This window comes from Haemaphysalis longicornis, unplaced genomic scaffold (genome assembly GCF_048455015.1).
Source record: "Haemaphysalis longicornis isolate Haplotype H1 unplaced genomic scaffold, Haemaphysalis longicornis Haplotype H1 scaffold_6, whole genome shotgun sequence".
Classification (NCBI taxonomy): domain Eukaryota; kingdom Metazoa; phylum Arthropoda; class Arachnida; order Ixodida; family Ixodidae; genus Haemaphysalis; species Haemaphysalis longicornis.
The window spans coordinates 187,232,467-187,239,716 of NW_027526407.1; the positions used below are offsets into that span (position 1 = coordinate 187,232,467).

The window sequence follows — 7,250 nt, forward strand, 5'->3', positions numbered from 1 at the left end:
CGATACGGTGTATGTGTTAAAGTTAAGTCGGACGGGCCTCAACTACAATATCTCTGAGAGGCCGCTGCTGCGCAGAAATGTCAGCACAGCTTTAAATGCACTGTAGGAACGCTTCGCGTCTGGCCAAGGTCCCAGCAGCACTTCCTCCGACACCACACGACAGTCCAAACGGGCCAATGTTCTCACTAATTGTTCTCGAGGTTGTGCATAGCGTGGACAGTGGCAGAGAACATGCGAAATAGTCTCTGGTACATGGCATGTCTCACAGTCGGGGTCACTCGTAAAGCCAATGAGGTGCTTGTAGCGACGGGTAAAGGCTACGCCAAGCCGTAGTCGGTGAAACAGCGTGGCGTAGTTTCGCTGAATACCAGGAGGTAACCGAAACTTGCAGTCGGGGTCCAGGCGGTGTAATCTTCTATGACGATTGTCAGGGTGGGACCAGTGATTCGCCGAGGCGTGGCGGAGAATGGTAAACAGAAGGGCGGTCGTGTCCGTCCTTGCGAAGGGCAGACGTACAACATCTGCATTTGCAGAAACCTTCTTTGCCTCCTGGTCAGCCCAGTCGTTACCAGCTAGCCCGCAATGGCCTGGTACCCACTGAATGGTGAGGACATGTCCTTGTTGCAGTGTCAATGAGCATAATTCGAGTACTTCCGCAGCAAGGGCATAATAGGGTCCTTGCCTCATAACTCCGTTGAGGACCTGGAGTGCTGGCTTGGAATCACAAAACAGGGTCCAAGCTTGAGGTGATTCACGGGAGACTAAACGAATCGCCTCCCGTATGGCAACCAACTCAGTGGCAGTAGAAGTTGTCTTGTGGTCTAGTGTGAATCCTCGGGTAACGCATAAGCTTGGAATTACCACAGCCGCGGTGGACCGGGATGCAGTCACAGAGCCATCAGTATATACATGTACAGTTCCGGCGTACTTGTCTGTCAAGAACGCTAGAGTCAACTGTTTGAGGGCTATTGATGGCAAAGAGGACTTCTTCCCAATTCCCGGGATGGAAAGGTAAATTGATGGTTTTGATAGTACCCACAGAGGATTCTGGGAAACCACCATTGGGGCGAAACCTGATGGGATCTTATGTTGGTGTTGCAAAATGGCTGCCGCAAAACTACTTCTCGAACACGTAGTAGGAAGAGCCGATAATGGATGGTGTTCATGCCTTGTGAAGCATCTAAGGTAGACTCGAAGGGGTTCGCCCAAAAGAAGTGCATCCATTGGAAAAACACGTGCCTCGGCAATTGTGCCCACAGTAGAGGTACATCGTGGTAGCCCCAAGCATATTCTGAGGGCTTGTGCTTGCAAACCCTCCAATGTGCGCCGGGAAGAAGTTCGCAGGTTTGAAATGGCTGGCAGGCTGTAACGAAGATGCCCCAAAAACAGGCTCCGGTACAACTGGAGAAGAGCGCTCTCAGATGGACCCCATCTCATCCCCGCCACGAAGCGAAGAACATGTACTAGGCTTGCAAGTTTAGTCTTCAACGAGGCTATGTGTTTCGTCCACGACAGACCGCGGTCTACAGTCACTCCCAAAAATCTGTGGTGCGTGACGTAAGGTATCAGTGTCCCCTCAATAATGATAGGATACCGGAGCATCGACTTTCTGGTGAATGCAAGAACGGCGCATTTTTCTGGCGCTAAACTCAGGCCTTGACGGCACAAGTACCGAGACGTCGTTGTTGCGGCTCGCTGTAAACGGGCTCGCAGCTGCGGTCGAGTTACACCAGAAGTCCAGATGCAGATATCGTCAGCGTACATAGTGACTCTGACGACTTCAGGCATTTCGTCCACGAGACCGATTAGGGCAATATTAAAGAGGGTGGGGCTCAGTACTCCTCCTTGTGGAACACCACGATTAACCTGGTGGAGTCCTGTGTCACCGGCAGACGTGGACATGAAGATTGTCCGGCCAGTAAGGTAACTGGAAATCCACTCATAGAGTCGGCCGCCTACTCCCACAATCTCTAGAGCATCCATAATCGCACTGTGGAGCACGTTGTCATAGGCGCCTTTGATGTCGAAAAACAATGCGCCCGCGATTCGGCGACGGTTTCTTTCTTGCTCCACTGAAGACACCAGATCGATGACACTGTCTATAGAGGATCGTCCTCTTCGGAATCCTGTCATGACATCCGGGTAAATGTTGTTTTTCTCAAGAAACCATTCGAGTCGGGCCAGCACCATTCTCTCCATAACCTTTCCGATGCAGCTTGCCAATGCGATGGGTCTGTATGAGGACAGCTCCAAGGGGGATTTTCCTGGCTTCAGTAGAGCAACCACACGACTGCATTTCCAGTGGTTGGGGACAGAGCTGGAGATCCACGTTGCATTGAACCATGATAAAAGAGCTTTCCGACCTTCGCTGCCAAGGTTTCGCATGTACCTAGTAAGTTTGTACTGCCTTGTTCACACGTTTTCTTTTACCTGCTAGAAGTTGTGTAACTGGTCTTAACACAATGTAACACCACCACTCCTGCTTAGGCATATTCGTGGCCCGCAGCATTGTTTAAAAAAATATATAAATAAATAAATAAACTTTGCCAGCGTAACTGGTGTAGCAGATGTGTACGTGACATTTATATAATACACCACGGCGCAGTAAATTACCCTCTTTAACCCATTCCCTCTGCTACATAGCCGACAAATGATGAAACATTCAACTTCGTGGTGCTAGCAATGGGGTATGCAACTAGCACACACAAGAAACCGATCATCCGGCAAAGTAACTTCACTCGCCCCCCTACACGTCAGCATATTCAAATAAAGCCTAAAAATGATGCTCGGTATTCTAAATCAGGTGCGGTCGGCCAGAACTGCTCCGTGTAAACCAGTGATTTGCATTGCATCTTTCCAGGTGAATGACACAACCAGGTACCGGATCATCCGATCGGCAAAAGCTTGTTGTAACTTATCGGGCGAAGTCGAGACCACTGTGAAACTTTATTTTGCTGCTAATCACATCATGTCACTGCAAAAATTCTGTCATTTAAGTGTTGTTCTTTCTGAAGCAACTCAGTGCGCTCTCAACCAACTGCTGGTTTCCAGGGGTTCTAATTGTGAGGATAACTATTATCACTCCAGTGAAACCACCGGAACACCATTTCGGTTTCCTGCTGCTTTCTGCTTTGTATACTTTTAAATTTACAATATAGATGTCTGTGAAAATGTCCAGTGGCCCTTTTCTGATTGTCCAACACAAGTCGTCGCAAGGAGGGCTCAAATTTCGTCGCAACATAATATCTGAGTTAGGTTAGAGCAATACCTAAAAAAATTACACGTAAGACATTTAGCGTGGTATTCGATGTACCTTCAATATCAAAAAATATATTTCAGCCCGTTTTGCATAATAGCTGAAAAGAATTTGATACACGCACACACCGCACTCTCGCAATTTCATTCTAAATCCTGACTTCATGAATGTCTTCGAAGAAGCAATCCCTGTAACTTCCGAGTGAGCAACTCGCACGTGTTAGGACGTGAAGGCCGAGCGAAAGTCACGCGCTCTGTGCTTCCCAACATTTGTTTGAACAGCCTAAAGGAAGTCGCACTGTTTGGCGTTTCTAAGTTATGGAGTGTCTACAGAAACATCAAAACAAACAAAACAGAAGAAAGCAAAAGGATGAAAACTAGAAGTACAACTAAAAATTGTAGAAGAAGAAAAATGAGAATACTCTATTTGTTTAAGCGCGCCCGCACCAAGGCAGGTTTCTTGAATTCTTTGGATAGCTTAAGCAGAAGATACCTTTCTTTCAGGTAAGCTGATATAAAGGCTACAAAATGACTTGAACTTAAGCATTTGTTTACGCTGGTAATAGCCGATCTAAGTCTGGATTCACTAAACTGCATTTTTTAAACTCCTTTGATATTAATAGAAGGTAAGTGATCAGAACCCTACTTGCGACAACGTGAATGGGAAAAAGCGTTATAGATTGCAAAAAGCGCATTTTAATACCCCCGCATACAAGGCACAGATGCCCGAGCAACAATATGCAATGCTGAAGTTTTTCTTTTCAAGCTAATACCCTTAGATGGAAGCGCTTGTGACACGTGTTTACGTATACAAAACAAATCCCTGGCACTTTGTCAAAAGAAACAGAGCTGAGTTTCGCGGGCTCCTTTTGAACATAGCACAAGCTCGTCCTTTTCGAAATTTGCCTATACTTATACGAATACTCCATAGCTGGCCTTACTCTTCATAAAGTCGCCAATAAACAGTCGATTTTAACGTGCGTGAAACTTCAAAGAAGATCCGAAGACCCAAAGAACTTTTCTTTTCTAATATACCACTGTACTACAAAAATATGCTTTTCTCAAATGTCCACGGTATCAAGCGTTCAAGTTTTATACCTTGCTAAGATTTTTCCAAAACACAAATGCGGTGAAACAGCTGTGCATGCATAAATGCGTGTTGGTGGCATCCTATTTCCCGAAGTTAACAAGAACCAAAAATGTATTCGTTATAATTCATCAATCTTTACGGCCTGAGCTTTGAAAAGCTTAAGTGAGCTGTATAAATGCGTTGTACTGTTGACTCTTTTTCCTCGTCATCACCGTCATCAGTCTTCTTGTGTCTTCTGTACGACAAAGGCCTCTGTGGAAGAGTTAAACCTACTCCAACCAGTATTTTTTATTCCAATATTCCACCAAAATGTTTAAATTTTTCTCTACATGTTTTCAACCGTCTTCGCTCTCTTAAAACGACATTTATACGGGCGGATGAGAAAGAGTGCAATGTTTTTCTTTTCAACTAAACCAGATATTTTTGTAAGTTTTTCTACCCATTTCAGCAACGCATATACATACACTGTCTTAACCCATCACGCCTTAAATTCATCTATATTTATTTAAATTTTTATGTATTTATTTATTTATTGAAAATACTTTCAAAGCCCATAGGGCATAACAGAAAGGAGTGGTAAGATACATAAGGTGCAGTTGTTTTACACAAACGCATTAGAAACAGAAATCAAGAACAAAACAGCGATTCAACAAGGAGCGTTGTAAATGGCTGCTATAAAGAGAGTGGCATCAATGATGGCAGCGATGGTGGGTGGGAGGCGATTCCATTCTACGCTGGTTTTGGGGATAAATGATTCATTATACATATCAGTACGGCAATATGGTACACCAACTTTATGAAATGGTCAAGTCGAGATGACACGTAACGGGGGGGGGGGGAGTGATAAGTTGATCCTTTAAAGTAGGGTTGTGATGATCAATTTTGTGAAACAAGCAAAGACGAGAGCATTTGCGACGGTGTTAAAGGCTGGTAAGACTAAGCGTATTTTTTTATGGATGAGACACTGGCAAGACATGAATAAGATGATAATATGTAACGAGCGGCACGGTTTTGGACAGATTCAAGAGCGAGGGTGAGCGTGGTTTGGTCAACAATAGATTGATTTGAGAGAATGGTTTGATCAACAACAGAAAACAAGCATCAAAATGAACCAGCGGACAGGACAACCCGGGTTTTGCTGGTTACTCTCTTTTTCACCGTCTTGCCCATCTTACAGCCCTTGGTTTTCGCTGGGAAAGTAGAAATTGTGAATGACTTATCTTTAACTTCTGCCGCTTGTTACGACCGAAGGTTTGCTGATGTTCTTGATGTTTTTAATTCAAAAGAAGGTAAAAGGTTTGCTTGGTTTTAGTAGTGATATTGAAAACATCGGCTTGTTTCCTTGCAGTGGAACATAGACCGTAGCGCAGTCACGTTAACGAATGGCTCAAAAGTACGTTTCTTTTTCAACTCTGCTAATATTCCTCCCGATATTATCACCTATGGTTACAAGGCCTAGTAGAGCCTGCAACACTGAAATTCCAGGTAAGGGTCCCATTATTTTCTGCAAAAAAATTTCTTGCCTAAACATAGTCTAATTACGCTCGTCAAGCTGTTCGTTAGTTGTGTGGTTCTTAAAGGTTTTGAAGCAATTCACCAGTTTCGCGGTGCTGCGTTTACATATATTGACATTGTGACACGCGGTACCATTGACTCGGGTGGCCATTTTCAAACAGCGGATGTCCGCTGTGTCTCAATGATTTTTTACCCTTCTTAATGCAATGCTAATTTTTTTTTACAATAACGTGTAGGCGGAGCCTATCAAAATTATTTCCGATCCTAATATATTGACTAGTACCTCGAGTCTTCGAGCCCATGACTCCAAAAATATTCTGAGCAGTGTATAGAACTGCTCTCAGGCCGGCCGGGCAGATAGGGATGGCGCTAGTTGACCCGTCCCAGAGCAGTTCTAAATATAAACCCCCGCGGTAAAGCCGAGAGGAGAGCCGTCGCAGAATAGCAAAGTGGTCAGTGCACAGCATGCGTTATGCGGAGATGTGGGCTCGACTCCCGCTTCCGGAACAAAAACGGCGGATTTTTTCTCGACTTCTATTTTGGGCTATTTATCACTGTATCAAAGAACCATCATGAACACATGTTATTCGGCACTATTAGGAAAAAACATTTTGAAAAAAAAGCCAAACAGCATTGGCAATAACAACTGCAACCTTGATATGTGTCCTAACGGAGTCTCTTGTCCCTTATATATATATATATATATATATATATATATATATATATATATATATATATATATATATATACAGATAAAAGGGTTGGCAGTGAAGAAATTACATTGACATAAATACATCAGAGAGTGCAGGGGAAGAATAGCCCCGCCGGTAGCGTAGTGGTTATCGCACAAGACCGGCATTCTGGAGGTCGTGGGTTCGGATCCCACCCGGCGGGCATTTTTTCTCCACTTTCTTTCCAAATTCTTTATCTCTTTCTATGACCTACTATACCCTCCCTTTTGCTTTCCGAGGTTTTCTTGACTGCCAACCCTTATTTCTGTATTATTGTTTTCAACGAGCCCCTCATTTCCTATTCTGATTCGCTACATCGTACATTATCACATATACATATATATACATATATATAGTATAAGTAAGGAGTCGGATACACAGCAAGAACAATAACAAACAAGGTTTACTTACGTAGCGGCAACGGGAATTGCCTTCATCAGAGTAAAGTTACATGATTTTGCTGTCGCAAACATTTCGAACACATTTCTTGTATAGGTTTGCAGAAAATTGTGAGAAGGAGCGGAAAATGTTTCGGAAATGGAGAGTGTGCATACAGTCGGGCTACGCCTATGTTACAACAGCAAAAAACAAACAAAAAAAGTGGGGGGGGGGAGCGAGAGAGAGAAAAAGGGGTCGTGTTAACAATGCAGCGTACAAGG

At 44.0% G+C, this 7,250-nt stretch overlaps 1 non-coding gene across 1 annotated transcript; it reads left to right on the top strand.

Annotated features, from left to right (window-relative positions):
• The first annotated feature begins 6,681 nt into the window (after window positions 1-6,681).
• Window positions 6,682-6,754, top strand: Trnaa-ggc (transfer RNA alanine (anticodon GGC)). Its single transcript has one exon. It is a non-coding gene; the product is annotated as a tRNA-Ala (tRNA).
• The last annotated feature ends 496 nt before the right edge of the window (window positions 6,755-7,250 follow it).